General features: G+C 39.6%; 1 protein-coding gene across 4 annotated transcripts in view; it reads left to right on the top strand.

The window, feature by feature from the left end:
- Nucleotides 1–15463, top strand: part of STXBP6 (syntaxin binding protein 6) — a 153780-nt gene that overhangs the window by 119531 nt on the left and 18786 nt on the right. The window lies entirely within an intron of this gene.

Here is a 15463-nt window from a genome sequence, read left to right as displayed (position 1 = left end):
GCAACAAAAACTATTTTGGGGGGAGGATTTTTCACATATTTCACAAAGTATTCTTTAGGAAAATAAACCAGTTTAGTTGTTCCCTTAGACTGAAATTTCTGAAAATAGTCTCCTTTTTGTCTGCTCTAAACCAAAACACTTTTAAAAACTCTTACATCTCCTCCTGTGTTCTGCACAGCTGGAATAAATAAGTGTTTTTTCTCTTTCTCAACAAGTCTCCTAAAGGTTCATGTTTCCAAACTGTAAAAGAGAAGTGCAAGCTGACTTGGGATTTTGTTTAGTTGTTGTAGACATCAATTATATGGAGAGCCTTACACAGTTCTCTCTGGTAATTCTCCTCTCTCATAAATCTAAAATAAGTTTCTGTACACTACCATCAGAACTATATTTTGTGCAGCCACCTTCATATGCTCTTTTTTCTGGCTGTTATTTTGTCTTGCGTCCCTTTTCTGTAAAACATGAAAGGTAAACTTGAGGAAGAGGGACATCATCTCCAGTTTGGTGTTTACATTTCAGCTACTGACACTGGGGTTACCACTAATTTTGTGGTCATAAGTCAGAACTATTCTGTCAATCATCCTTTTCTCTTAATGTCTTCTCAAACTAAGAAAAAAGGCACAAAACTTTCTTGTAAACTTCCCCTCTCGTTTTTTCCCCTTCCACATTAATAGGATTTCCTTTGTTTTCTTTTTGGTGTGGTGGGGAGGAGGGAGGAGCAGTTTCTGTACTGATGGGAGAAGATAGCCTTTACAATTTTCCATTTCACATGGAAGAAGTCTCCTATCAAGCCTTTCTTTGTCATCTGTTTCCTAATGATGCTCACTTCCGTCCTTCCTGCTGATAAATCAGTGCTAATAATTCACCACACATTACACATTATTTTATTCTCATAAGCTTGACCTGTCCAAAATTGAGTTCTTGATTCAACTGACCCAAATATTAACCTTTATCTTAAACAAGTGTCATCACAATGGGAAAAAAAAAGTTACCACTGAGATTCATAAAATTCTGTTTTACTTTTACTTTTTTAATACACATTAGACTCCACTGTGTCCAGTGAAGCATACCCACAGTCTCTCTATTGCAACTTCATAGCTAAAATGGGCTTATTCAGCCATTCTCCCATACCAGATGGTGACTGTTTCCATATTCTTTGCCCGCGATTCTGACTGTGCGCAGACACAATCCATGGGTGTATGCGCACAGTACAGACTGGGCGCAATATAGGGTCAAGGACTAAACAATCTTCTCATGGATACAGTGCTTCTGCTGTTCTTCATACTGTCAACTTATTTTCTCACACTAGATTACAAACTCCCTGTGGATAAGATTTAAATTGGACAGAAACTCTAATAACTGTAAACCAAGTAATAGTTGACCCTAAATTCCAGTAACTTTCTGTGTGTCCGCCTCATTGAGCCACGGGATGTCTGCCAAAAAAATGATGGGGAGGGGTAGTCCTCATTAGCAAATAAGCTGTATCAATTATTATACAAGGAAATGCAATCATATAATTAGAAATTGTCTTCTAATATGTAAGGTGAAATAGTCAGTTTAAATATCTGCTGTTCCTTTAAATAATCAGATTTCTATTCTTAGTGTGATGCTAGATTTTCTTGACAGTATTACTGTATCTGTATTATAATTACAAGCTTTATTGGTGTGTTTGTGCATACAGATAAATTCTTATTCAGTTAGAAAAGTATCATTACAACACCCATGCTGATATTTCTTGAAAACATAATTAATTGAAAAAAAAAAAATAGATGAACTTAGCTTTTCAAACTACACTTTTTTTTTTTGAGTTGTGGAAAAATTCTTAGGTTTGCTGTGTTGCTCAGCATTTTTCCCCAATGTTCTAGTATACCTGGGGAATATTCACTAATCTTCTTTTTGTCATCTTCAAAAGCTTTTGCTTTACTTTATATTTAAATGTATTACAATGCATTTATCTAGTGGAAACATGCTTCCTCCACTGATTAAAAATAAACGAAAAATTGTCATAGCAACTTTGATATATCTCCCAATTAAAATATATCTCCCAATTAAAGGCAGGCCTCCATAGTAATACATAATACTGTGAGTTGGTTCAGTCACTGGGTTATGTTAGTTGATCTGTTACTCTGAGGCAAATGAAGTAATTGCTAAGTGACCAGAAGCAGCACCATTCATTGACTTTAGAAGCTTTTCTGTGAGTTGGCAGTTGACTGGGTCAGACACTGGGGAAACACCTGCAGTCATAAAATCCTAGAATGGTTCTTGTTAGAAAGGACCTTAAAGATCATCTAGTTCCAACCCCCCTGCCATGGGCAGGGACACCTCCCACTAGACCAGGCTGCTCAAAGCCCCATCCAGCCTGGCCTTGAACACTTCCAGGGATGGGGCATCCACAGCTTCTCTGGGCAACCTGTTCCAGTGCCTCACCACCTTCACAGTAAAGAATTTCTTCCTAATATCTAATCTAAATCTACCCTCTTTCAGTTTAAAACCATTACCCCTTGTCCTGTTGCTACACTCCCCCATAGAGAATCCCTCCCCATCCCTCCTACAGGCTCCCTTTAGGTACTGGAAGGTTGCTATAAGGTCTCCCCGGAGCCTTCTCTGGGCTGAACAACCCCAACAATCTCACCCTGTCTTCATCGGAGAGGTGCTCCAGCCCTCTGATCATCCAGTCCTCATTTGAAGCCCAGGGATGGGCCAACTGTATATCAAAACCCACTTAGTCTGAAACCTGAAGTATCAGAGGGTTTTTTTATGGAAAATACAGTGAAATCTGTTGTAGATCTCAAATTCATCCCGACTGGAAAAAGTAAGGTCCAAATGTAACCAAGCAAACCAAAGAACATATACCTGAGAAATATATCTTGAAATTAATTAATTTCATTTTAGAATTTGCAACTTGCTATTTTTTTGTTGTTGGGTTTGGATTTTTTTTTTCTGTAAATTAGCCAAAGGAGTATATTCAAATAATTCTTAAACCTCAGTGCAATCAGATTATGGATGAAGCATGTCTCTTCATCCCCTCTATCAAGGTAGCCTTTATGTTTTAGGTTATAGTCTTTTTAACTTTCTGGGGGATGTGCCATTAATATATTATTATTTTTGAATGGTTAGTCAGTGTAACTTCTAATACCCTAGAAGTTTTTTTTAAAATAAATTATTACGATATATATATACACACACACACATATATGCTTATGTATGTAATGATACAGATATGCACATCATATATGTAATGTGTATCTTGTAACTAATGCATATTTTCAAAAACACAAAAAAAATGCCACCAAAGAACGCTTCCTCCCAAGTGGAACTGAAGATGAAAGAACTTGAAGAGCTTGTTTACAAGCTTGCTTATCTTACTAAGACTTATTCCTTCCTAAAGGATAGGAGTGAAGAAAGTGAAATTCATGCTGTGTCTGTTTCTGCGGGAAGTGCTTAAGAGCTTAGCCGTAAGCAAATACGGGTGTCCCTGTGGAACTGCAGACCCTCTTCATTGCCTGCCTCCTTTTACCTCCTCACACGCGCGCACACACACACACAGACACACACACACACTTCCCCCTGTGGGCCAGAGCCCTACTCCTGATTCTTCTTCTCCAGAACCATTTTTTGCTTTATTTTCATTTGAGTATCATGTGAGGATATAATCTGCAGAGTTAAATAGGCTAGACTGTTTTCTATCACTTGATTAATGACATTAGTAATTACAGTGATAATGAGAACAGATTAAAGGTGTGGGTGCTAATTCTGAGAACAAAGAGCAAATTCAAATTTGCAAAGACGGTAACAAGATTCCTCCCACTAGTATCTTGTACTAAATATTTAAAGTTTGTCTTTTCTTTAGTAGAGCCCACTAAATTGCTTACATGCATTCTGGATGTTATTTTGGAGATGAAAGGAAAGGTAGGCATTTGGGGGTAGAGGTTTTTTTGACTGAAGTAGGAAATACTTTACACTTTTCTATCTTTCTAACATACAGATTCTCATACTGGAATATGTCTAATTTGGAGTATCTTTGTGTTACATTAATGGTTATTCGATGGCCAAGGGAATCAAGATTGTATTGCTTTTACATCAGTAATGTAAAAAACAAAGTTGGAGATGAGTGGTGTGCAGAAATTGTGACCTACAGGTTGTGTTTGTTAGAACAACTTAATTCTTGACACAACATTAGGCTGACACTGAGGGTGAATTTGGCTGTCATTTCTGCATAGAACCCTGTGATACAGCATTCGAAGCTCTTCAAAGATTAATTCTGGGCCTATAAGAATAAACAGTTGCTGCCACCTTTAGATACGTATTAGAAATGCTTAATACTTGGAAAGGAACAAGACCTCAGGCTGAAGCAAGGTGTGACGATCTTGTTATTTTTTTGTTTTGTTTTAAGCTTTGTCCTACCTGTGTGCTTTGGTTTTAACAGCCATTCTGCTGAATTAACCAAAATGTTCTTAGAACCCCAGAATAATGACATCTTTGCCTCTGTAACCTTTTCTCTGTGGCAGCTGGCAGGAGTTATTAATGGACCATTCTTTTTCTCCTCCAAGAATATGTTGCCAGTGTGAGAATGGTAATGAGCACTTCTTTTTTCATAAGTTATTGCCTCAGCTTACCGCATTTGAGACCTGGTAAACGTGGTGTTTACCATTCTGTGCGAGATTAATGACTGATTAAAGGAGATGAACAAAAACTTGCTGTTAGGATTTAGGATAGGGGAGAAAGGATTGCTCCCTTTCCTCCTCTCAGATACCTGCTACTTACTGGTTTCAACTCTGACATGATAGCCATTGAAAAAAGTGTGTAACTGAACATATTCTTACAGACTTTCACTTGTAAACTAATTCTGATGCAAATGAATTTGACAAAAAAAAAAAAAAGCATCTACCATGTTATTTTGGCAGTGTTTTGCCGTTTTGAAATTACCGATCAGATGAATCTTAGCAATGTTTCTGTACAGGAACAACAAATTTTTTTACATTTGATTAAGATATTTCTTGCCATGGCATACCAAGTGCTCGGTTGTTTACCTTAGAGAAAATAAAGGCTATTGTCAGTCTAGAGATTGAAATATTAGAAATAAATTTTCAGCTGACAAAGACCTTTTTAGGTGCTCGCTTTTATGCTTTGCATGTTCATGTCAAGATTAATTCTGCTTTACCATTTTTTATTTAACTGGATGGATTTTAGCTATTTTCAGCATAAAAGCCATGTGTTGAGATTGGAATGGATAAGAACAGTTGAGTGCTTGTTCCATAGAAATATCGCGTATAATCAGAGCTCTAAATTAACTCTCTAAAATGGGTATCTTGGGCAAAAAAGCACATTATGTTCTTGTAAAATCTGTAGGGGTACACAAACTGAGAAGGGACATTTATAATTTTAAAGGTTGGTTCCTTTTTGATCTGTATAACTAAGATGAGATAATATAGAAAGCATTAAGCAATATATTTTCTTGCCTTTTCTGAAGAATGAGGGTCTATGTGATGCAGAATATTACTGTTTGTCACAGAAATGGGAATTATTTTCTTTGTGTCAAATTATCAGATTTTAGTCTTTACAGAGCCAGAATGGAGTTCTGTGCTTTTGTAGTAATTACTGATTCTGAAAATTCCTGGTTGGCTAGACTTCCATTAAGTACAAATATCAGTTAATATTGAAAATTTTACTAACTCTAGGTTAGTATTTATTTTTATGAATGTATTAGATTAGAGTTTAAAGCTTTCAAGTTTAAATAAATTTCTCAGTTTTGAAGAGGGTGAAGGTTGTGGTAATATAAAATTGATCCTAATTAGATATTTCCTTAATTTATAGCCAATATGCAATATACAGTAATGTCCTGTCCTGGCATCAATGCCAGTATTTAAAAACATCAACAGAAGTACATTTGAAATAGAGAAGATAAGTTTTTCTGAAAGACATTGGAGACCTGTCAGTTTGGCTCTTAATCTTTGTGCTGTATATCCTCCAGACTTTAATAATTAATTTCTAATTTCTATTATTTTGACTAAACTTTAAACTTCAGTACTGTATTTTGGAGGCAGGAAGGCGAAGACATCAAAACCATATGGTGATGCTGAATCCTAGAAGAAACCCAGGTTTGTGAATGTAGTTGGCTTGAAAAAGTGTAGATAATATCTTGTCTTTTTTTTTTTTTAGTGGAACACTTATTAGCACTAAAACCAGACAAAAAGATCAAAGGTAGAAAGAAAATTAAAAAACCACTTAGCTTATGAAAATCCTTACTTTAATGTGTTGCCTATGTAAAAACATTTAAAAGATTAGGTATCTAAAGATATGGATATAATCTTAATTTTATTAATAGACAAAGATTGGAAGTAATGTATTATTCTCTTATTCTTCTGATCATCAAACAAACTAGTAATTATTGGGGCTTAGGATATGACTTCGTTGTGTAGTTACTCCAGTTTGCCTATTGCAGTACATCCCTTTGAGAAGGTGGTAATGCATACAGCTAGACAGACCACTAGTCTGATCCACTGTGGCAGTTCTATTTACTTCTCTCCTCTATAAACGAAATACAATTGGTTTATAATGCAGTTTTACTGCACTGCTGTGGTATCTGTAGTGCATTCCAGCACCTTTGAGTCATACACTTGCGTGTATTTTGTTTCACTGTATGTCTGTGCCTTGGTAAATATTTTCCTAGGAAATGGCATTTAAGCTGTATGTATTGCTTACTGCGGCTTGTACTGTCGATTTTGGTGCATTAGACTTCTTGAAAAAGTGCTTTTGTGGAAGAAAGTGAACAGTGTAGCATCCTGCGTCTGGGGAGGAACAACCCCATGCACCAGTACAGGTTAGGGGTTGACCTGCTGGAAAGCAGCTCTGTAGAGAGAGACCTGGGAGTCCTCGTGGACAAGTTGACCATGAGGCAGCAATGTACCCTTGTGGCCAAGATGACCAATGGTATTCTGGGGTGCATTAAAAAGAGCATGGCCAGCAGGTTGAGGGATGTCATCCTCCCCCTGTACTCTGCCCTGGTGAGGCTGCATCTGGAGTACTGTGTCCAGTTCTGGGCTCCCCAGTTCAAGAAAGATTGCCCACGTTCATGATGACTTCAGAACTATTAGAAATGAAAGGCAGAATTGCTTCTCTTATTCTTCTCAAAAAGAAAAAAGCAACCTTGGATGATGGCCAAATTAAATCTTTAAAAAGGAAAACTGCACCACCTGAATGCTCAGCTGTTTCAAAAACGAAAATACCCCTTCTCTTTTCTGGCAAATCAGTTTTTCTATGTTTCTTCTTTAGGTCAGTTACTTCATTGAATGCAGCCATTTTTTCCCAGTCTGGAAAGTGAATGCAAGTGGTGCATCGATAGTAATAACTGCAAATAAACTACTGAAAATACCTCTGTGGGACACACTTTTGTGTGAATTCCAAATCCGTTTCTTAATACTTGTGATCTTAAGTCCTTGAGAATGACTTTTGTATAAATTCTTAGGTTGCTTGAGGCAAGAAAATTCAAATGAAGCATTAAATAACAGGTTTTCGTAAAATGACAGTGCTACAACCGTTTGACTTCATCTTGTTTGAAAATCACACAGCCACTAGCTCATTTGAAATGGGTTGCTCAGAACCATCTTCTGCTTAAAGAATATATATTTTTTTCAGAGTATCTTGTTATCATTTTGAATTTTGATTCTTTCCAGTTTCAGTCAGAAAGGATAGGACGTGATCTGTTTCCAGAATCACTTCTTGATCATCGGGGAAAAAAACCTATATATCATATTTTTCATAAACAATCCCTTTCAAAGTCAAAAGACAATGACATTTCTATACATCTGAATTACATAAATATGAAGTGTAAGTTATATTGTCCAGCATTGCTTCCATTCAAAAGTCATTCTAAATTTAGTACAGCGTAGTCCTTCATAACTAGCAGGAATTCATTAGCGTTTACATTTTCAGTCTTCTGTGCTTTACACAGATAGGAACAGTTCAGTATACATATGGAATGCGTGAAGCTCCACCTGGGGATGGATGAAGAGCCAACAGAGAGTTTATGGGTCAAGATTAAAGGGAATGCAGGGACAGGTGACACTACAGTGTGGGTCTATCTGCTACGGGCCACCTGACCAGGACGATGGAGCGGGTGAGGCTTTCTATAGACAGATAGGAGTGGCATCGTGTTCACAGGCCCTGGTCTTCATAGGGGACTTCAAACACCCTGATATCTGTTGGAGGGACAACACAGCAGGGCACAAGCAATCCAGATAGTTCTGGAAATCTGTCGATGACAGCTTCTTTCTCCAAGTGGTAGAGGAGCCAAGGAAGAGAAGAGCTATGCTGGACCTTGTCCTTACCTACAAGAAGGAGCTTATGGGGAATGTCAAGCTCAAGGGTAGCTTTGGCTGCAGTGATCATGAAATGGTAGAGTTCAAGATCCTTAGGGCAGCGGGGAGAGTGTGCAGCAAGCTCACTACCCGGGACTTCAGGAGAGCAGACTTTGGCCTCTTCAGAGATCTGCTTGGTAGGGTTCCATGGGATATAGCACTGGAGGGGAGAGGGGCTCAAGGAAGCTGGTTAGTATTCAAGGACCACCTCCTCCAAGCTTGGGAGCGGTGTATCCCAAGAAAGAACAAGTCAGGCAAAAAAGCCAGGAGGCCTGCATGGATGAACAGGGAGCTCCTGGAGACGCTCAAAAGCAGAAAGGAGGCCTACAGAGGGTGGAAGCAAGGACAGGTAGCCTGGGAGGAATACAGAAAACTGTCCGAGCAGCCAGGAACCAGATTAGGCAAGCTAAAGCTCAGATAGAATTAAACCTGGCCAGGGCTATCAAGGGCAACAAGAAAAACTTCTATAAGTATGTCAGAGGTAAAAGGAAGACAAGGGAAAATGTGGGCCCTTTCTGGAAGGAAACAGGAGACCTGGTCACCCAAAATATGGAGAAGGCTGAGGTACTAAATGACTGTTTCACCTTGGTCTTCACCAGCAAGGGTTCTAACCACACCGCCCAAGTCACAGAAGGCAAAAATGGGGGCTGTGAGAACAAAGAAGCACGCACTATAGGAGAAGATCAAGTATGAGAGGTGTGTACCTGAAGACACACAAGTCCTTGGGACCTGATGAAATCCATCCGCGGGTCCTGAGGGAACTGGCAGATGAAGTTGCTAAGCCACTGTCTGTCATATTTGAGAAGTCGAGGCAGTCTGGTGAAGTTCCCACTGACTGGAAAAGGGGAAACATAACCCCCATTTTCAAAAAGGGGAAAAAAGGAAGACCCAGGGAACTACAGGTCAGTCAGGCTCACTTCTGCGACAGCAGGATCACAGAGCAGATCCTCCTGGAATCTCTGCTAAAGCACATGGAAAATGAGGAGATGATGGTGACAGCTAACATGGCTTCACCAAGGGCAAGTCATGCCAGACAAATTTGGTAGCCTTCCATGACAGGGTTACAACGTTGGTAGGTAAGGGGGGAACAGCAGACGTCATTTATCTGGACTTATGCGAAGCGTTTGACGCTGTCCTGCACGACATCCTGATTTCTAAATTGGAGAGACAAGAATTTGATGGATGGACCATTTGGTGGATAAGGAACTGGTTGGATGGCTGCACTCAAACAGTTGCAGTCAATGGCTCTATGTCCAAGTGGAAACCAGTGACAAGTGGCATTCCTCAAGGGTCAGTACTGGGACTGGTGCTGGTTAATATCTTTGTCCATGATATGAACAGTGGGATTGAGTGCACCGTCAGCAAGTTTGCCAGTGACACCAAGCTGTGTGGCGAGGTCGACATGCTGGAGGGAAGGGATGCTATCCAGAGGGACCTGGAGAGGCTTGAGAGGTGGGCCCGTGCGAACCTTATGAAGTTCAACCAGGCCAAGTGCAAGGATTGAGAGCAGCCCTGAGGAGAAGGACTTGGGGGTGTTGGTGGATGAGAAGCTCAATGTGAGACGGCAATGTGCGCTCACAGCCCAGAAAGCCAACTGCATCCTGGGGTGTATCAAAAGAAGTGTGGCCAGTAGATCGAGGGAGGTGATTCTGCCCCTCTACTCCACTCTGGTGAGACCCCACCTGGAGTAATGTGTCTGTTGGAGAAGGTCCAGAGGAGGGCTACAAAGATGATCAGAGGGCTGGAGAACCTCCCCTATGAGGACAGGCTGAGAGAGTTGGGATTGCTCGGCCTGGAGAAGAGAAATCTCCATGGAGACCTTATAGCAACCTTCCAGTACTTAAAGGGGGTCTATGGGAGAGATGGGCAGGGACTCTTTATCAGAGAGTGTAGTGATAGGACAAGAGGAAACAGTTTTAAACTGAAAGAGGGTAGATTTAGAATAGCTATTAGGAAGAAATTCTTTACTGTGAGGGTGGTGAGGCACTGGAACAGGGAAGTTGTGGACGCCCTATCCCTGGAGGTGTTCAACATCAGGCTGGATGGGCTTAGAGCAACATGGTCTAGTGGAACATGTCCCTGCCCATGGCAGGGGGTTTGGAACAAGATGATCTTTAAGGTCCCTTCCAACCCAAACCATTCTATGATATATCCCCACCTTGTGGTTTCACATCAATGGCTCTCTTGCCACTTTGATAGTATAAGTCATCTCTCTTCTGAAGGACTTTACATCTCCTTCCTCTTTTGCAGTTCCCATATTGACATAAGAATGCATACAAGACCTTGTTTGGATAGTCTTGTTAGAAAATTTAATGTTAGTAAATGTTTGGTTTCTCTTTCTGAATATTCATATGGAATGTTAGTTTGATAGCTGTGTTTTAATTTCTAATATCTATAGTGCGTTGGCTGTGGGGGTTTTTTTCTTGTTTTTCTTTTGTTTGTGTTTTGAGGGGAGGGGGTTGTTTGTTTGTGAGTGACTACGGCTTACATTTTGCCTTCTTGTAAACCTGGAATTTGAAAACACAGAACTCTGAATACACCACTACAGTTGAAAAAAAAAAACAAAAAACCACATTGTTTTCCCGCTGGCTTATGTTCTTGCAGTTCAAACTACCTTTGAATATGGCTGACCTTCCCAGGTTCAAGGCTTCCAAAAAATGAAGTGGAAAACAGTATTTAAAGGTTGGACTCGATGATCTTAAAGGTCCCTTCCAACCTCAACAATTCTATGATTCTATGATTCTATGATTTAAATGTAGGAAAAGTCCATGCTAAATGTATGTGAAGATGAGGCAAATGACACCAGTTAAACTCTCTATCTCAAGATTTTCGGAGTATTGAGGGAAAGGAGGATAAAAAAAAAAAGGTTATTCAGCAGGTGGGATGTTGGGAGGTGATCCCTTTGTTACACATGGTAAGAAAACATAATCTTTTCCAGGTCACCTGGAGGAGAACCTCCAGTTTCAGGAGGCTGGTTAGAGTAACAAAGGAATAGGACAACTAAAATTGTTCTTTATGTGTTAATACATAGTTAATTTTGTGTCCGGCAAAACTAAACCTACGACAACGAAATACTATTAAGTATTTTATTGCTGAACGATGTTTCCTCCATGTTTTCGTGTCTCTCCTCTATTTCAATTCTGTGTATGTAACTATTTCAAAAAAAGTCTGCTGGCAATGCTGTTGGGTAAAACAGCCCATTCTAAATCTGTCTAATTGTTTGCCACCCCCTGATTTTAACAGTCATTCCATCCTCACTTAATTATATATATCCAGTGTCCACATTTTAATAGAATATAAGTCCCTGTTCTTCTTTGGCTTAGAAGAAAAAAGCTAGTTTCTGAGTGTCTAGCATCTATCATCTGGTTTCCAAATGAATGTGTATATGAAAAGTTCCTCCTAACCCAGGTTTCTAAACTGTTTACCTGGAAGAGGTAAATCAAAATACAGAGTTGTAGACCATCAGTCTAGGTAGCAGATAAATAGGAAAAGGTCTTCCAGGCTACTCAAGCCATTTGAAAAATAACCCATAAAATTTAATTGCAATGACTTGATATGTTTATGATTCCTTTTCATGGATTGGCATCATTGTTTAATATAAAACATTAAGAAATAGAACAATATATATAGTCTTGATCATGTCAAGCGTTGGGGTTTTGCTGCTCAGAATTATTTCTCTTACAACAGGATTGTTTCAGAATGCCCGCTGTAGCATGACAGTAATTTTCTAAGGACATAATTTATTGGGTTTTCTGTCTTTTTTTTTTTTCACAGTATTTGAACTCAGTCATAAAATGCAAAACAGATTGGATCTATATCATCTTCACTCACTATAGACTTTAATGCATTTCATTACATCTGTGCAGCTGTGGGACATCTTGAGAGGAGATGAGATGTGGTATGGACGCCACTGTTTTGATGCCCAGGGGTGAAATCACATCTGAAATTACAGTCCCTAAAATCACTTAACTTTTCCATTATTGAAGGTTAGAAGCTGGTCTAAGCTACTGAAAGACCAGTTACACCGGCTAATCGTGATAGATCCTGTGCTGCGATCAGGCTATGAACAAATTCTGTAAAGACATTTGTGTCATCTCTAAATTTTGTTACAATCTTTTCTTCATTAAAATAATACATAGTTGATGGATCTATGTAATATTTTCCATTCTCTCTCTCCACTGCCAGACCACTAACAAGATAGAGCATCAAATGGTTTCTTTTCTTTTATTCTTTGCTTTTATTTACATTTGACAAAAATATAAAATTAGTACCTTGGCTGGTTGCTGCTTCTGCTTACCAGTACCTACCTTCCGCTACTAAACCTACCTAGTTTGCACACCTGTATAAGCAATATTCTTTCCTCTGTTTCCTTCTCCTCTCCTTCCTTTAAAGACAGTTACGGATTTGGACGGGAAAGTACGGAAGGTAAAGTTCTCTCAAGTGTTGACTTAAACTTGCAGTTAGAAAAGTCATTGCTATTTTGACCTGGACAGAATTTTAGTAGCATATCCTTCCACTCTTGCTGAATTAAGGTCAGTAGTATCTTGAAGATATCCCTTACCCCTCTTCAGAAACCATAGCAGGCTCCTCTTCATTCACTGTGAACTTCAGCTGTAAGTTATTTACCTGTTGACCACCTGAATACTGTAGTTCTGCATGGTTCATGCTTGATATTGGTGCAAAAGGGGAGAAACTTTTTCATCAGTGCCTGATTTGGAACATTTCCACAAAGCTATGATAAAAAAGCTCACGCAGACAAGTTGAGCATAACTCTTACTAGTAAATAGAGTACTATCAGAAGCCCAGTTATAGCAGTCTTGAAATCAGAGCATTTACTCAGGTACTTAGGAGGAACCAGTGGCCTCTTCTGAGCTTTGTGCAGCTGTGATGATATTACTTGCAAGACCCTGGATAGCTAGCAGTCCAGATCTGGAATGGTTGTGTAGGCTATAGTCATTGCAGGAATCTGAAATATAGACACATTCTTCAGTCAGCCAATTCAGAAAGAGTACTTAGCTTTCTTTTCTAACTTTATTTCCAGGCAAAACCAAAAAGTGGGATGTTACGCACTAGACTCAGGTTTTTTTAATATTTTTTTTTTTTGGTGGAACTTAAAATTTACCTTGCAAATCTAGAGAGATGACATGACTAATGAGAGCAGAGGAAGAAACTGATCACAGTTGTCAATAAAGCTTATCTTGTTTTGTTGTTTGCTGATGAAGGTTTTGCAGCTGAACAGCTAGGATTATCATTTTGCTTCCTACGTTCTTTATAATCAGCAGGAGCTTTTCAAAAGTATAATGTATGATTCACAAGGTATTTTTTATTATTGTTAGAAATAACTTGGAAGCATCTATTTAACTCCCAGGATGCAAATATTACTTAACTAGTAGCAGGAATGAAATATGCTATTTCCTAATGTGAAAATTGAGATATGTTAAACTTGGCTTTTTTTGGCCTTAAAAGTACAAGATTACAGATATATATGTTTGTGTGTATATATATGTGTGTATATATATAAAGAAATTGTATGCGGATGTAAATAACAGGTTGAAAAGCAATGAAGTGACAAACTATGTTAGAACATGTTGTTACACCATAAAATATTCTAAATTACTAGAATTAACAGTATAGGCTTCATTTCAGATGCTGCAAATCAGGAAGACTGAAAAGTATAGGATAGTATTTTAGGAGGTTTATAGAGGTTTAAAAAGTGCTTATAATCCACTGTTTGTTTTTTCTTTTTTTCTTTGTCTTGTGTGCTTTGGACAAAATGCCACATGAGATGTATTTTTAATCTAAAAGTCTCTCTGCTTCAGAATAACATGCAATATTTGCCTGCATTTTTCTATTCACAGCTGTTCTTGGCCACTGTTGGCATTAATGGGTATTAAAAGATGCGTTTGTGTCAGAAGAAATTGCTACTCCAAATCAAAACAGGGGAAAGTAGTGTAATCAGTCTTAATTTGAGATCATTTCTTATTCTGAAACCTGCATTACTGACATACCTGTGGAAGCCCTTCTTATTATTCTTCCCATCCCTTCTCACGTTCAGCTCCAGGTGTGCCTTGGCCTTTCTGATCCCATCTCTACACAACCGGGCAGTGTCCCTGTACTCTTGCCAGGATACCCGTCCCTGCTTACACTGCCCGTGCATTTCCTTCTTGCCCTTTCGTTTGACCCGCAGGTCTTGAGTCAGCCGTGCTGGTCTCTTGCCCTACTTTCCTGATTTCTTACACCTGGGGATCAGGATCTGCCAGCTCTGTTCTGATCCCTTGTCCCTGAGGGCAGTTTCCCGGGGGTCCTATTGACTAACTCCTCAAAGAGCTGGAAATTTGCTTTCCTAAAATCCAGGGTCTTTCTCTTCCCCTGACCCATATACCTCAGGACTGTAAACCAGTGCTTGATCACTGCAGCCCAGGCTGCCTCCAATCTTGACATCACCAATTAGCTCACATTGGTGACCAAAAGGTTCAGTGTCATATCCCCTCTGGTGGGGCTGTCTGTTACCTGGCTTAAGAAGTTGTCTTTGATGCACTCCGGGAGTCTCCTGGATTGCCTACAGTTCTCTATGTGGCTTTTCCAGCAGATGTTGGGGTGGTTGAAGTCCCCCGGCAGGATGAGAGCCTGTGATCCTGATGCCTCCTGTAGCTGGAGCAAGAAGGCTTTGTCAATAGGCTCCCCTTGATTGGGCAGCCTGTAGTAGACACCAACCACAAGACGCCAACCTTTGTTGCCTTGGTCTCTTATTCTTACCCATAGGCTTTCAACCTGCTCACGGCTATTCTTCAGAGACAGCTCTTCACACTCTACCCTACTCTTGATGTAGAGGGCAATGCCTCCATCCCTTCTTCCTCCCCTGTCTCTTTTGAAGAGCCTGTAGCCATCGATAGCCACACTCCAGTCATGGGATTCGTTCCCCCCAAGTTTCAGTAATGGCAGCTAGGTCATAGCTTTCTAGCAGCATGTTGGTTTGCAGCTCCTCCTGTTTGTTGCCCATGATGCGTGCATTGGTGTAGAGGCACTTCAGCTGGGCTGTCTGCTGTGTTACCTTCTTATGAACATCCTTAAATTCCTTTGGAGTATTTCACTGGTGTATCCCTCTTGGC

This window comes from Larus michahellis, chromosome 4 (assembly GCF_964199755.1).
Source record: "Larus michahellis chromosome 4, bLarMic1.1, whole genome shotgun sequence".
Lineage (NCBI taxonomy): Eukaryota > Metazoa > Chordata > Aves > Charadriiformes > Laridae > Larus > Larus michahellis.
Note: the sequence above shows the minus strand (reverse complement) of the source record. Positions and strands in the feature narration are given on the sequence as shown.